At 52.3% G+C, this 16580-nt stretch overlaps 1 long non-coding RNA gene across 1 annotated transcript in view; it reads left to right on the top strand.

The window, feature by feature from the left end:
• The window catches only part of LOC119089029, a 49811-nt gene extending 33723 nt beyond the window's left edge, over nt 1–16088 (top strand). The window contains exons 2-4 of the long non-coding RNA XR_005092872.1: nt 5044–5141; nt 7182–7355; nt 14640–16088. This is a non-coding gene — a long non-coding RNA (uncharacterized LOC119089029). The remainder of the gene's footprint in view (nt 1–5043; nt 5142–7181; nt 7356–14639) is intronic.
• Nucleotides 16089–16580: the final 492 nt, after the last annotated feature.

Below are 16580 nucleotides of genomic sequence, written 5' to 3'. Positions count from 1 at the left end.
AGCGTATGCTGTACACTTCCAAGGCCCAGCATCACCCCACAGCAGCTGGGCGCACAGCTCCTACCAGGTTTGCTTTGGATGTGGCCAACCTCAGGTGAGGGCTGTGGACCCGGGAGCTCCGGCCCCCGTTTTTTCTTGTTGCTAGAGGTGGGACCCGTTGCTGTATGTATGCTGGGCAAGTGTGCGGTTATTGAGCTTGCCCTGTCTTTCCCACTCCTGGTGCAGACAGTGGTCATCCCCTTGGAGCAGGGGCATGGGTTCTGCAGCATTCAGAAGGAGGAGCTCGTGTCCCTGGTGGCCCCGCCTCCTGGGTCCTTTCCAGACTCGGGTTCCAGCAGGACACCTGCTTGTGCAGGAGTCGGGTCAAGCCCAACTAAGGAAAGCATCACCAGACCAGAATTTCCAGACATCCTGAGGCCACCAGGACCCACATCCAGCGGTTTTGCCCCAGGGCCCTCCAGAGGGTTGGGCTGGGTAACCGCAGAAATAGGGGTGCCCTCACCGCCCGCGTGCTTTTGGTGGCGCGGCGCTCTCTGGTGGCGATACGAGGCATTACTCGCCTTTGTTCCATGACCCCTTAGAGGCGGGTTTGCGAGGCTCAAACAGCCCAGATTTTCCACTCTCACATTCTGTGGTCTCTTGTACCCAGATTCCCACCTGCAGCGTAGCGGTCGCATGGGTGAAAAACAAAGCCCTTCTTGGACAGACACAGAGGCTGTGGGGCCCGGGCCTAGCCTGTCAGCTGACCACTCCCATCCTTTCTGATAATGGAGCTCTGTGTGGTTTGGGAATCATTGTGACAAGGCTCCCTTTGTCTCCACGTGCTTGTTTGTGTGAACAAAGTTGCTTAATGTTCACACCATTTAAATCCAAAAGTGGGCGGGCAATTGGGGCTGAACATAGCTATCTATCTATCTATCTATCTATCTATCTATCTATCTATCTATCTATCTGACAAGGTTTCACTGTGTAGCCCTGGCTATCCAGGAATTCACTATGTAGACCAGACTGGCCTTGAACTCACAGAGACCCATTGGTCTCTGTCTCCAATGCTGGAATCAAAGGTCTGAACCATCATCCACGGCTGGACCTGGCATCTTTGAGAGCTATTCAAGTGGAAAAGGAGTTTATCGATAAAAGGACCCTGTCCTTATACCCAGGGGTGCCATGACAATGGAAATTTGCTTTTCTGAATGCTCCTTTAAAAATCGGGTTTTAATTATTTATTTACTTTTTGATAGTCTCTCACTATGTAGCCCGGACCAGTTCCAAACTTGGAATCCACCTCCATCCCCCTGGTGCTGGCATTACATGCAGGAGCTGTGCATAGCATGGTTTTTTCCCCTGCAAAACAAAACAACAACAACAAAAAGCACCCCCCAAAAAAACCCCAAAAGTAAAAAACCCCATAAATTTTATTTATTTTTGTAACGCTTTTTATCAAAATGCCTAACAAATCCCTTACGTCTGAACCCACGGCCTCGTGAGTTTGTGAGGACTGACAGCTGTCATTGGAACGAAACTCAACAGAAAAATGCCAAGATAATGATCTTTAGGAAGCAAAGATCAAAAGTGACAAAAGTCATCTTTTCATTTACACAGTCCACTCTTCGCATCTCCATATTCTCTTGCAGATAACAACACACAAATTGAGTAGTTTTTTTTTTGTTTGTTTGTTTGTTTTAATGTTAGTGTTGAGTGTTGAACTCACAGTCTTAGGCATGCTGGGTGAGCCATCTACCACTGAGTTACCTGCCAGCCTTAAATTGGCTCTGAAGGCTAAGGAGAACCCCAAAGAAGTTCTAGAGGTCCAAGACTGAAGGGCAGCACCCTATGGTGGACATCCTGCTGTCAGTTCCCGGGGTTTGAATCTGACACACCCCACCAGGCTCCTACCTCAAAGCTTGGTCCCCAGCTAGTGGCACTATTCTGAAGACCAGGGATCTGTATGCAGGCCATGGGGCTTGGCTGAGAGAATTAGGTGACTGGTATTGGGGATCTACAGCTCACTGGACCTGCCCTTTCCAGACCCCACACCTCAGAAAGCCTGCCAAGGGCCAGCCCCTCCCCAGGGCCGGAAGGGGGTTCCTAGTTGTCGTGAGCTGCCATGTGGAATACTGAGAGTTGAACCCATGTCCTCTGAAGGAGCAACCAGTGCTCTTAACTGCCGAGCCGTCCCTCCAGTCCCACACTCCTGATTTTGAGATTCAGTGCCCTCATTATAGTTAAGATGGCAGCGTATGTGGCATTTCCTCTGTAAGTCCAGCCATTCGGACGTTGTTCCTGTGCTGGCACGCCCACTCTGTTTACTCTGCTGCCCGTGAGCCAAGCTCTGGGTGCCTGTGTGTGTGTGTGTGTGTGTGTGTGTGTGTGTGTGTGTGTGGTGTGTGTGTGTGTGTGTGTGTGTGTGGTGTGTGTGTGTGTGTGTGTGTGTGGTGTGTGTGTGTGGTGTGTGTGTGTGTGTGTGGTGTGTGTGTGGTGTGTGTGTGTGTGTGTGTGTGTGTGGGGTGTGTGTGTGTGTGTGGTGTGTGGTGTGTGGTGTGTGTGTGTGTGTGGTGTGTGTGTGTGTGTGTGTGTGGTGTGTGTGTGTAGTGTGTGTGTGTAGTGTGTGTGTGTAGTGTGTGTGTGTGGTGTGTGTGTGTAGTGTGTGTGTGTGGTGTGTGTGGTGTGGTGTGTATGTGTGTGTATGTGGTGTGTGTGTGTGTGTGTGTGTGTGGTGTTTCACTATCTCCAGCACTTAGAAGAGGCTGTGTAGGTGGCGGCATGGTCCTCATTCTGGGCATACAGAAGCAGCTCCACCAGCCTTCAAGGGCCAAGTGTAATCTCCATCCTTGTTTTTGACCATTTTTCCAAGTAGCTTGGGGGGTTGAATTTTTAAAAATGTTTTTTATTAAAATTTCATAAAGCGTATTCTGACCACAGTCACTCCATATTCCTCTCCCTGACTGCTCTAAGACCCGCCCCACCTTCCTATCCTATCCTCAACTTCATGCCCTATTTTATTTTATTTTTATAACCCAGAGTCCAGTCTGTGTTGTCCATGTACTCCTGGACGTGGGGTCATCTACTGGCGGTGGTCCACAGGAGTCACACCATTAGAGGAAACTGAGTCCCACTCTTAGAAGCCATCATTTGTCACAGCTCCTCAGTTAAGGGGGAGGACTCGTGAACTCTCCTGCCCTCTGTGCTGAAGGCTGCTTGGGCAGGTCTTGTGCTGGCAACCTCAGCTGCTGTGAGCTCCTTACCTCGGCCTCCCCATCATGTCCAGAAGACACCGTTTCTCCCTGAACCTCCCTAACCTCTGGCTCTTACAGTCTTTCCTCCCCTCCTTCGGAGATGGTACCTGAGCCTTGGGGAGGGTGTGTGATGGAGGCTAGAGCTCTAAGAGGGATCATGGGACTGAGGGGACAGCACCTCCGGTGAAGTGTGTCCCTTCACCAGCTGGTGAAAGCTGGACGTGGTTTTGTGTACTTGTGATCCACTGCCAGGGAGGCAGAGATGCGAGATCCCTGAGGCTTGCTGACCAGACAGCCCAGCTTACTGGCTGAGCACTATCTAGATGAAGATGGACAGATCCTGAGAAATGACACCCAGGCTGTCCTCTGTATCTCACCCCTTTGACTACACACACATGCATAGGCACACACACACACACACACACACACACACACACACACACGTGCACATGACTATTCCTGTGATTTACCGTACTGTGCTCAGAGCACTATGGGGCTGCCTCTCCTTCTAAGAATCTGCTCAGATTCAATCAAGGTTCCTGTAATGCTCTTTTGTGTGTTTGTTTAGTATTTGAAAGGAACGCTACTTTCTTTGTGGAGTGGGAAGGCCGGCATATCTTTAATTTATGTGGCTAATTGTTCTATTAATACCCCCTTTCCTTTACTCATGTTTTTGATCTGGAAATTACTGATGAGGTGTGCTGAAGTCTCCCACTGTGACTGTGGTTTAGAAAATTTCTCCCTGTGTGTCTAGCAGCTTTTCTCCATATGTTCTGGAGCAAAAGGTTAATAACTGTGATGTGGTCTCAGTGGATGTGTCTGTCTCACCCTGTCGGGGGCTCCACCACGGTCTCTGCCGAGCCTAGCATCTAATTTCTGAATTCAATTTCCTCCAAGATTGTGTGGGATTTTGCTCCTTAAGGATTTTATACAACAAAAGCAACTGCCTGGCTTCTTATGCCAATGGAAAGAAATTTGAAAAACAGGAAGCATCAAGGCCTCCAGTGCCCACATGAAGTCACCTGGGGGCTGCACCATTCCCCTGCTCCAAGGCCTGCTGTCCCCTGAACCCTCCCAGAGGTTCAGGTCTCCTCAGTACTCAGTCAGTACTTCCTGGGCCCAGTCCCCCAATCCTACAAGGCCTGAGGCCTATTGATGTGATGGTTCCTATGTGCCCCTGCAAGGTGGCTGTGTGCACCTTGGGAGAGACACCAGCTGCAGGCTGGTCGTGAGCCATCTCATGGATCAGGTAGCATTTGCTATTTAAACAAAGCATGTTGGGGTTCCTCTCCACAGGTGCATACCAAGTCGATGGAAAGCTAGAATGATGTATAAAGGTGCCGAAGAGGACCACCCATTTTCCTGTTGGAGCTGGGACTTGGGTCTCCCTGTCTTCAGCTTGGGACCCACACTGTTCTCTCTCCTGGTTCAGATACTGTGGATCTGGTTGTTTCTGTTCCCCTGGCGACCACGGTCTGCCCCTGGCCATGACCCTGGCTGCTGCCTATGCTAGAGCACTGGGTTCAGGTCATTTCATGCCCGAGCTGAGCTGCCTATTCTGGGTTCCTTCCATCAGGGGTGGGGGCAGGGCAGGTGCTTGTGAGTGCCACAGTGTCTGTCTGTGAAAGGCCTTACTGCTGAGTAAGGAGGGGCCTGGGCACAGATTTTGGAAGCACACCCAACAGGGCACCTTTAACTGAACAGACCTTTTATTATTCCATTGCTGTTCACCCCACCCCCACAAAACCCTAACCTTGTCGGATATCCATGTTAACTAGACAGTAATATTCTTCTTCCCATCTGGCAGGACAGCTGCTCTGGGCCCTGGCTGCACCTGGGTTGATCTTCCACGCAGGCATCAGGACCTGCTGGAGGGAAAGTTCTTAGAAGGCTGGAGAGGGGAAGGTGAGCAGATCCCCGCCCTTTCCCACACCTCACCCCTCTCCACCCACACTTCAACCCTCTTCCTCCCCTGCACTGTAGCGGGGGTGGGGACTAGAACCTTCCCAGGGCAGACTAACAGAAGGGGCGAGGGGGTTCCCACCGGCAGGGGCTCCTGCACCTTTCTTAGGTTTTTTGTTTTTGTTTTTGTTTTTGAGGCAGGGTTTCTCTGTGTAGCCCTGGCTTTCCTGGAACTCTCTCTGTTTTTTAACTGACCGCTGTGGACTTCCCACAAAGCAGAGGGACTTTCTTCACCTTAGTCACAAGATGCCTTTAAACAGGAAAACTAGCCACTGGCAGAGGCAGCTTTGAGAAATCAGCACCTGCAGAGGGAGTACAGAGCCACCCCTCCTGTGGGGGGACCTTCCTGTGGGGGGACCCTCCTGTGGGGGGACCCTCCTGTGGGGACCCTTCCTGTGGGGAATCCTCCTGTGGAGACCCCTCCTGTGGGGACCCTCCTGTGGGGACCCTCCTGTGGGGGGACCCTCCTGTGGGGAATCCTCCTGTGGAGACCCCTCCTGTGGAGACCCCTCCTGTGGGGGGACCCTCCTGTGGGGACCCCTCCTGTGGGGACTCCTCATGTGGGGACCCCTCCTGTGGGGACTCCTCATGTGGGGACCCCTCCTATGGGGGACCATCCTGTGGGGACCCCTCCTGTGGGGACCCTCCTGTGGGGGACCCCTCCTGTGGAGACCCTCCTGTGGGGACCCTCCTGTGGGGGACCCTCCTGTGGGGACTCCTCCTGTGGGGACCCCTCCTGTGGAGACCCTCCTGTTGGGACCCTCCTGTGGGGGACCCCTCCTGTGGGGATCAGGTCTCTTCCTGGCTCCCAAGGTTTCCAGAGCACAGGGGCATCCTGGTCTGGCCCTCGCTGGCCTCAGCTCAAAGCACTCCCTCACCCACTGGTCCTGGCCCTCGATATCAGAATAGATGTATGGATGACTCACCACCAGGCCGTTCGCCCAATCAGGGTGCCCTTTCCTAGGAGATGCTCCAAAGCCCTGCCTACCAGTGTTGCTTTCTGTCCCCTTGGGGACTGACCTGGCTGGCCCCGCCCACCCTCATGGAGGGCAGAAGTCATACCCCGCTCAAGGCTGCCACTTAGATTGAATGCGCACAGCGTCTGACGTCTGATGCACAAAGCTGTTCTCAGCATGGTGGAAGCTTAACCACCCTCTTTCCCAGGAACCACTGCCCGCTTTCTGTCCAGTCTACTTCCTTGCCTGTCGTGTCTCCAGAAACTGTCCCGGCCCACTTGAAGCAGCTGGGGTTGGGGTCGGGTCACAACAGGCTGGTGGCAGGGACAGGACAGCTGGTCCAGTAGGAAGCTGATCTAGGCCTGAGTTCTTGGGGACCGACAGGGAGGCAGGAAGGGCCTGTGAGGTGTGATTCTTTACATGCGGTTAGGGATCGTGGGTCCCGGGGACTGGGGCCAGAGCTGCCTTTCTCCATGGTCAACCTGGCCCATTCATCCTGGTCCACCACCTCACCTGGTGCTGGTTGGCTCACAGCCAACCTGAGTGAGGAGGGCACCTTGGGAACGACACTCCTGAAGTGCAGTTCAAGGGGTTTTATATGAGATCAGATCTAGTCCCAGGAGGACTGAGGCCATCTTTGGACGGCAAGGAACAGGAGAGACAGGGCCAACTTTGTCTAGTGTGCCCTGTACAGAGGATGCCGTGGGGATACACTATCCTACTGCATCCCATTCCCTAGGGTCCAGTTCAGGCTCTATCTGGACAAGTCTGGTCCCAGGTAAGATGTTTCCCAGGCTAGATGAGGCAGACTCTCCCACCACTGGTCATGTGGTAGGTCTGTGGCCGAGAAAGGCCTATTCCAGGAGCCCTTGAGATCTGCTGGGCCCATGTCCTGACTCTGTTTTTTTTGGCTTTGTCTCCTTGAACTCCTGCTGTAGCCTCCTGTGGATGCCGGGACCGAGGGGCAGTAAGGATCAGGAGGCAGGAACTGGCCTCTCCACTCACTGGAGTCTGTTTTTCTCTCTAGGAGATGCCTTGGCCCTGGATGCCTCCCCTCCCTCATTCTCAGCCTGCCTCCTACTGAGACTCCTGGTCTTTCTCCCTTCAGCAGGCAAGGGTAGTGCTTGGAAGGTAACCCTGTGGTACTGAGCCCCTGGGAGGGCTGTTCTTCTGGATCTCTGGAAGGAATGGGTGTTGTTTGGTGAGCTTGCCTCCCTGCCTCCCTGCCCCTTGGGCGTTGGTGGTGCCTCCAGGAGACCCTGGCAGCTCGAAGTGTGGGGTGCCCAAAGAAGCTTTGAGGCTCGTCCCCCAGGTGTATGTGGGGACTCTTAGGCTCTATCTTGTGTCTCCCAAGGGATCATTACCAGAGGGACATTTCATCTCACAGATGGGACAGCCTCACAGATGTGACAGCCAGCGTCTAGACTGGCCAGTATGACTGGAGCAGCAGAGGGCAGTGCTGGGCTTTGTTCCCAATTCCAAAGACCGATCCCTGTGACCCGGACCAGGAGGGAAGCCAGGGAAGCCAGGCGAGGGTTGTTGGGGCCACAAAGTGAATGCTTATGAACACAACAGGGGGACTCCCAACCAACGCGGGGTCCTCATTCTTCCTGGGTCCATGCTAGCCACACGGGGGCGCTGGAGCTCCACCGGTGCTCATGGCTGGTTAGGCACTCCATCAATGATTTGAGGATTCTGGTTTGCCCGAAGCCAGGCTGGGGCCTCCAGAAGGCCCAGCAGACTGGGCTGTCATCCTGGGACCGAGGTCATGCCTGGCGGGAGTCTGGGTGACTGACGCTGACCGGACGCTGGGACTCCCCGGGTTGTTACAGTGGCCGTGCTGAGCCTGGGTACGTGGCAGGGGCCGTGGGACTGAGACAACGAGAATTCCCCCGTCTGGTGACTTCTCTCCCTAAGTCTGCCCTCTCCTCAGGAGCCAGGGAGCAAGGGGTAGGTGCCATCCCAGGGCCGGAGCTGAATAATGCATGCTGCACAAACCGAGGTTTCAACACCAGGGGAGGGGGAGGGGGATCCCAGGCTGTGTTAATATTTATTAAACCCACAGCCCGTCATTCAAGAGCCTCATAAATATTAATTCCTAGTTAAACATTTATATGAACGAGATTGCTTCTCCTCCCCCTCAAAGAACCTGTTTGAAGCTGGTGGTTGTGGTGGCCTTGGGGGGAGTGGGGTCTCCAGGGAACGCTTGGGAGGAGGGCTACAATGAGTCAGCTGGGCTTCTCACTCGGCTGCAGCCCCTGGCCCCAGCCAGCGCCTGCCTGCTTTAGTCAGAACCTGCCTGCTTTCCACACCCAGGCCGCAGAACAGCTCTGGCTGACCTTCAGGACCCCTGCGAAGTCCTCACGATGAAGCCCCCTGCCTCAGCTGCAAAACCAGTGTTTCTAGCAATTAGCTCCGGAATCTGTTAGTCACGCATATCTCAGCAGGATTTAGTTGGCAGGGGAGGGCGAGACTCGGGGAGATGGGGTCACATGTGGTGCCTTTGCATGGGCTCCAGGCAGCGTGATCCCCAGCATGCTTGGTGCAGACCTTTGGAGTCAGAAGCATCCTCCGGCTGTGGCCAGCAGCGTCTTTGTTTTGCAGGCTTTGAATATTGAGGTGTGGTGACTAGGGGGTCCCTAAGCCTGAGCTCTGTCATCACATGAGTACACCATGTCTGCCCAGTGTCCACCACAGCCCTTTGCACATCTTGTTTTGCTCGTGCGGTTTTAATCCAGCTGTAGCCAACTTTTAAGGTGGTGTAACATGGGGCTCTAACTTCATTTCACTCCACGTCACAAGCCACTTACCCCGACGCTGTGTTCCCCCTTGATTTGCAAGGTCCCCTCTGACCTACATGAGCTCTCACGTGTCTGTTCGGAGCCAGCGCGTTCCTTGGTGGCGCCTCGCCGGCTTCCTGTCATTTTCTTTTTAGTTGCCATGGCTATGTAGCTTGTCTCCATCCTGGCAGAGCGCGCCCTTCCCCTGCATTCTTCCCAATCAGCTTCCCCATTCACAGTCTTTTATTCTTCCAGAGCCGGCTGAGAATAGGGCTGTCGAGCTTCCGAAAAGAGCCTGCAGGAACTGTGATTTGCATGACATTAACAGGGAGACTAATTTGGGGACAATTGTTGGCAGTGCTATCCAGACTCACCCCCTGTCTGACCACGGCACCTTCTCCTTTCAGTTGCTTGGCTGGGTCCTTTCACGGGGCCCAGCCCATTCTCTGGTCGCTTAATTCCCAGCTACTTAATTGCTTCAGCTGCTGTCATGGACAGGTCTTATTTGCTGGCTGAGTCCCGGGGTGTGCAGGAATATTATTGATCGTCGTGGCTTTATCTTGTAGCTGTGGCTCGTTTCAGCAGTTTGTTGATCCGGTTCCATTTCCTACCCAGGTGCCTTGTTATCCACGAGGCCTGGCAGCTTTATCTCTCCTTCTCCCATCTTAAACCTCTTGTTACTTTTATGTGACTTGCAGTGTTGCCCAGGACTTTCAGGATTATGTCGGGCAGTGAGGCGATAAGAGCTGTCCTCGTGTGACTTCTGGTCACGCAGAGATTGGAGCTGGGAAGTCTCTCATGTCTGACGTTTCCTGAAGGTTTGGAGGGTGGGCACCACCAAGGAAAGGAGATGCTCTTTTATGCAGCCTCTGGGAGTGTGTAAGAAGTTACAAATAGGCATTGAGATTTACCGATCCGTTCCTGTGTCCACTGTGACACTTTCTGTGAAGGCTTGGCTCTCCAGTCTTTCAGTGGACTTGACAAGCCCCACTTGTGGGTCTCTGGCTCCTCTTGGATGGACTATGTGCTATTACATTTTGGCCACTTTGTCAAATGCTGCTGATTGGACAGTGGGCTGTTGTTTTATGCGTTTCTAAGAAAGAAAAACCACTGCCTATAAAACCCTAACACGATTCTTTATCGTATAAAAGTCCTACTTTATATTCAGCAAAAAGCTCCTTTGGACTTATTTAATCATAGATTTTATCATAGTTCATTCTTATGCATACATAAAAAGGAAAATAAAAACAGGTTAAGGTAGTACTGCAATGTCTGAACACTCAGAACCCGGCTCCTCTGAACTGGATCCCGGCTTGGTGTCACTGGGGCCCTTGTTTCTCCAGCAGAGTCATTCCTGTCCACAGGGCAGTGGCAGACGGCTGCACTCAGGACTAGATGAGCCCTATGCGGCTGCTAATATCAGTCTGAAGGCACAGCACTGGTTGTGACAGTTTGAATGTAATTGGCCCCCATAATCTCATGGGGAGTGGCACTATTAGGAGATGTGGCTTTGTTGGATGGGCATGACCTTGTTGGAGGAAGTGTGTCACTGTGGGGGCAGGCTTTGAGGTTTCCTATGCTCAGGATACTGCCCAGTATCTCAGTTGACTTCCTGTTGCCAGCTACTTCTCCAGCACCAGGTCTGCCTGCACGCCACCATGCTCCCTGCCGTGACGATAATGGACCGAACCTCTGAAACTGTAAGCCACCACCTCAATTAGATGTTTTCCTTTGTGAGAGTTGCCGTGGTCATGGTGTCTCGTCACAGCAATAGAAGCCCTAAGACACTGGTACATCTTGATCTGACTGGAGCCTTCTGGAAGGATTGCGGTCAACTCCAGTGGAACTCCTTCTCCAAACGGCCCTTGGTGCTTTGTCAGCAGGGTCTGGTGGTCCAGGCCTCTGGAAGTGCTGTGCCTGCTCTCAGTGCTGTATCTGTGCAACAGACACGTCCACACAGGCTACCACCTGAACACGGGCTGGCGATCCACCTGCGGGTGCAGACTGTAGTGATGTGAGAGCTCCCAGACCTGATGTGACCATGTATCATGATGGAGAATGTCCTAGTCCCACAGTCCCACAGTCATGGCAGTGAAATAAGCGGAATGATACAGGGATCGTGAGGTCTATGGAATGGTAATGGAGATGGTAACATCCTGTGTGTAAGAGGAAGGGGGGAGTGGGGAGGGGAAGGAAGAAGGGGGAGTGGGGAGGGGGAGGAAGAAGGGGGATAATCAGCTACACCACTTCCTCTTTCCCTCTTCCTTCCTAGCTACATGTGGTCGTGTGTGTGTGTGTGTGTGTGTGTGTGTGTGTGTGTGTGTGTGAAAGCTGTAAGGTTAAAGGTTAACTGAGGGTGGGGAGCTAGGGATGCAGGTTTTATGAGCTGTCGTCCACGCCAGGAGGGGACTTTTCAGCGAAGCAGCTGTCCTTAGTCACCCCTGCTCCTGTAAATAACCCCTTGCCCATGTTCCTATAAATAACTCCAATAGACTTATTGGTTCATCCAGATGGAGTTAGATAGATTTGTTCTTTTAAAATTTTTAGTTAAATGAACTAATTGGGATGGAAACATTTATTTGGTCTGTTTGTGCCCTCTCTGGGGTGAGTAGACATTTTTTCTTTATTTGTCACCAGGAAAGGTCGTGGTGACACCCGAATGGGGACTTGACCTGGGCCCAGGAGGAGCAGCTGCATGCTCTTATGATGAGCAATAGCACAGGCAGCTGGGGCTGGGCTGTCCGAGGGAGCCCTCCGGAGGGGAGGCGGAGGCCTGTCTGTCTCAGCACAGCCACCTTTCCCATGGGTTATGGAATGGCAAGTTTGTGCTGTTGTGGAGGTTGTGTGGGCCCCCGCTATGGGAGTTAAGACGTGCAACTGAGCCTGCGGCGTCTGTCCAGAGGAGCTTGCTTGTGTGAGGGGGAAATTACAATGGGAAACAGACACAGTGCTGCGATCTTCCACCTGAGCTTGTGAGGCGGCGGGCAAAGTGGGTACGAGGAAGGTGAAATGGAGGTGTAAGAGAGCAAGGCAAACAGACGATGAGTTTGACCTGTGCCGAAGAGGATCTGAACCTTGGAACTCATGGGTAGAATCAGAAGGTGAGGAGGGAGAGAATGAGGTAGAAAAGAAAGCAAGGAAACTGGGCATTCCAGAGGTGGTGTGTGATGCTCACGTCACTAGGTCCGAGAAGCCTGTGTTCAGAGGAGAGGTTAGGTTAGTTCAAAAGGGACCTCAGGACTTGTGTGGGGCATTGACGGCTTTGCTGAGGCTCATGATGGAGATGACAGGAGAAGAAAATGGAGAGAAGATTCTGTGTGTGTCACTCGTAAGCAGAAGTGACAAGATCTGTGTATAACCAGATTTTCTAGGGAGAAGACCGATAGAGGGCCGGGTGTGTGCTGGTGAGCTTTGGGAAGGGTTAAAGCTTGAACAGTCCATTAAATGTATATAAGCTAGAAAAAAACCCATGTTCCTCTCCTCCGAATGCCCGCTGTGGAGGAAGGAGGCCTCTCTTGAGGGAGACCACCCTTGCTGTCCACCTCGTTGAGTGGTCCAGGTTGCGGGTGAGGACTATGAAGGATGTCTAGAGACCGCATGTTGGGCTGCAGACTTGTTGGCCCTCGACGGATGTGCAGACTCTTTGGGCTGTGGGAGACGCTGCATCTGAGTGAGCCTTGATTAGCGTCAACACCCCAAGCATTGGGGACAATGGGCAGCAGCGGATGAGCAGCGAGACAGAGTGGGGCAGGTTAAAAAGGCTGAGCTTACAGGGATGTGGGTGACCCCGAAGAGGACGATGGCACATTTCTCCCACCAGGGAGAGTTTAATGGAGGTGGACATGTTACTGTGATGCTGCTGTGACCCTGCATGTCACCATAGGGGAATTTAGTTTGAGGGCCTGAAGTGAAAAGGTGTTTTGCATGGTTGGGGGGAAACAGGAGCCTGTAAAGGTAAAGATTATTTGCCCAGACAGAAGTCCTTTCAGCAGGGAGGGGTGGCTGATGGGAAGTCTGTAGGGCTCATGGAGAATGACCATGTATTGCAGAGAGCCACATAAAGCAGTGCCCGTCACCTACATCTCCTTCCCCAACTTTGTTCTTTCAACAGAGCAAGTAATGTAAGCGACAAGAGGTCTTTCACGCTGTATTAAACCATAATACTTTTTTGTTGATGATGATGCTTTGTATTCCCTTAACTTCTAAATTCCAAGATCAATTGGCATGTTCTTTGGACATTTGATTGTGGTCTGTTTAGAGAACCTACCCACTCACTTTAATATAAGAAGCTTCCTTACATAATGTTAACCTCTGAGTGTCTTACGGTTTTGGGAAAGCATTTGAAAGAACAGTAAAAACAAGTTGAAGAGTTGGCATGAAGGTGCCCTGTGTGGATGGGAAAGGTTGGCCAGAGGCTATAAGGCCATTAGATGCAAACCCAGAGCCAGGCGGGGGTGAGTTCCACCCCTGTGAGTTAGTGAGGGGGGCATCTGAGCCTCTGCCAACATTATATGAGCCGTCGCCACTGCTGTGGTTTGGGTATCAGCACGAGATGGCCAGTTCCTGTTGCGGAAGACCCCACATACTCTTGTTTTGAGATATGAGATATCAAGATGAGGCTGAGCTGGGAGCGACAAGATTCAGGACCGGTCAGACAGCCGGGCATAAGTGTCTGTGTTGTGTCACAGTGACCCAATGCTCAGAAAACAGTCCTGTCTTTCACGGCTCAGGGGACACTGAGAAGAGGGCATGGGAAAAAATGTAAGAGCTGGTGGAAGGGGTGGAGGGGTGGAGGGGTGGAGGGGTGGAGGGTGGAGGGGTGGAGGGGTGTGGTGAAGCAGCGATATGACCACCAGCCCTTATGGAGCAGCAGTTGTTGGGGTAGCCTACAGAATAACTTAGCTGCACAGTCAGGACGACAAAACAAGCAAAACAAGCAGCGGTGGCTGGATCTGCGGTACTGGCGATTGGTCCGTTAATGTTCTCACGGTGGTTTGGATGTGAAATGTTCTCCATAGGCTCATGTGTTTGAACACTTGGTCCTCGGATGGGGATAGCCCTTGAGGCAGGATGTGTTGTGTTCTGTTGCTTTGATGAAATATCATGACCAAAAGCAGCTTAAAGAAGACTTTAGGGTACTGGAGAGATGGCTCCAAGGTTAAGAGCATTGGCTGCTCTTCCAGAGGTCCTGAGTTCAATTTCCAGCAACCACATGGTGGCTCACAACCATCTGTAATGAGATCTGATGCTCTCTTCTGGCCTGCAGTCATACATGGTGTATGCATAATAAATAAATAAATCTTTAAGAAGACTTTATTTGACTTATAATCCCAGTAGGCTAGATGTCTATAATGATGAGGGAAGGGATGGAGGTGGGAGCAGGAAGCTGAGGTTACATCTCAGCCATACACAGGAAGCAGAGATCACGAGGAGAAAGTGAGGCAAGGTTACAAACTCTCTAAGTCCACTGCCGGTGACACACTTCCTCCAGCAAGGCTGCACCCCATAAAGGCTCCACAGCTTCTCTAAATAGAGCTCACACACTGGGGACCAAGTGTTTGAGTTCATGAGCCTGAATCCATGAGCCTGTGGGCATACATATCTCATCCAATGGGGTATAACTGGGAAGTAAATCTTTGGTGGAGGACCTAGAAGTTTCTTAGCCTAGCCTCACTTCCTGTTCCCACTCTGCTTCCTGACTACAGATGTGGCAAGACCAGATGTTTCTGCTTCTGCCGAGTTGCCATCCCTGCCCTGATGGACTGGACCGCCTAGAGCTGTGAGCCAAAACAGACATGATGGACTGGACCCCCTAAGACTGTGAGCCAAAACAGACATGATGGACTGGACCCCCCCTAAGACTGTGAGCAGAAATAAACCTTCCTCCTTAAAGGTGTTTCTTGTCAGGCATCTATTATGGCAATGAGAAAGAAACTGCTGTGACTCCCTAATAAAAAGAGATAGGAAACTTTGCTGCACCCTTGCCTGAGATTCCAGGCACCCACCCCCTTCTTCTCTACAGCTGCTGGTGGTCTTAGGGGTGCCAGAGTGTACAAGAGGTGAAGGTGTGTTGGGAGGGAGATTACGGTACACTTTGGTGAGGTCATCACTCTTTCTAGGGTGGAATTTTTCAGTGCTGAAGTTGCTTTTCCATCAACCATGTTTCTGTGACAGTCACAACAGACCATTGGTTCACCGGCTGAACTTGGGCAGAATCCCTTCTGGTTTGTTGTGTCTGATCGGGGGCGAACATAATTTTTTATTTTTTAATTTTTTTTTTTGCATTTCTTGGACAAAAAAAATCACACAGGATTCTTTTGTACCTAATGGAGATCTGCATGGCAGTCCTGCACAGACAGCAGCACAGACCCGATTGGCTAGAGGCCACTGTCCCCACCAAGCCTGCTGCCACTCCAGGTGACATCTACGAATGGAGGAGTCACTATTCACACTTCTGACCAGCTGGCTGGCAGTCCAGGGCTCCCAGGTCCCCTCCAGGGAAGGGCTGATCACATATGGTTCAGCATTCCAAGCTTGCCTGACCTATGGGTGGTCCTTCTGGTGGGCAGCCCCAAAGGGCCACCTCATTAGCATAAACACAGGTGCTAAGTCTCTCCTCCCAGCAGGTGACCTTGGACTTCTTAGAAATTCTGTGTCAGGAACTGGGCCAGACATATTCTTCACAAAGCATGCAGCCCGACACCAAGGAAGACAAAGAAAACGTGTGGGGTGGATGGAGGGAAAGTGTCCAGGGACGTGTCCAGATTTCTCTGACATGGGGGGATGCTGCTGTGACCCCTGCCGTTCATCACCTCCAGGGTTGAAATCAGCTGGGTAGGCGGAGGTTTTTTCTCCCTCACGGCTCTTCACATCCTCCAGGAGCCGTGCACTCAGTCGAAGAGGATGCCCTTCTCCGTAGATGAGGACTGCTCTTTGGCCAAGGACTGCGCCTTCCTGCTGGAGCTGCCCAACAAGCTAAAGGTCTGGCTCCGCTTGCAGCCACTGTCCACTGCTCTTGTTCTTTGATTGTGGACGAGGCTGTTTCCTTTCAGTGTCATCAATGACGCAGGGGGCTTTGAGTCTCTGCCAAAGACTATGGAATGGGACCTGGGGGGCAGGGGTGAGGCAGAGAGGGACTGAGGGAGGGTGTGGAGTGGTGTGGCTAATCCATCCAGGAAGCTGCATGGGAAAGAGGGGGTACACATTTGTGTTCTCTTCCCAAGGACTAAAGGTTCCTCACAGGCTAGGAATCCTAGGTCTGGGCCTCTGACCCAGTAGAGAAGGTTAGAGGTGTGGGGGTGCAGGCCAGCCCAGGTGAGGCTTTCAGGCTGATCGTTAGGAGCAGGTGGCAGGCCAATGGGAGGTGGAGGGTGTCGGGGCTCACCAGGGTCTGCTGCTCCCTCTTGGCCTCTGGACAGGGAATTCCTAAAAGGAACTGGACTTCTATTTGCCACACTGGGCTAAGGAAGAGTGGCTAGAAAGAAGAAGAGAAGAAATGGATAGAGGAGTGGAGAGAGGGATGGAAGGAAGGAGGGATGGAAGGAAGGAGGGATGGAAGGGTCTATGCAGAGTGACAGAGTGTGGAGAAGTGGATGGAGGGGTGGATGGAGAGATGGGGTGGAAGGATGAATGAAAAGAGTGGATGG

The sequence above is a fragment of the Peromyscus leucopus genome, chromosome 14, assembly GCF_004664715.2.
Source record: "Peromyscus leucopus breed LL Stock chromosome 14, UCI_PerLeu_2.1, whole genome shotgun sequence".
NCBI lineage: Eukaryota > Metazoa > Chordata > Mammalia > Rodentia > Cricetidae > Peromyscus > Peromyscus leucopus.
Note: the sequence above shows the minus strand (reverse complement) of the source record. Positions and strands in the feature narration are given on the sequence as shown.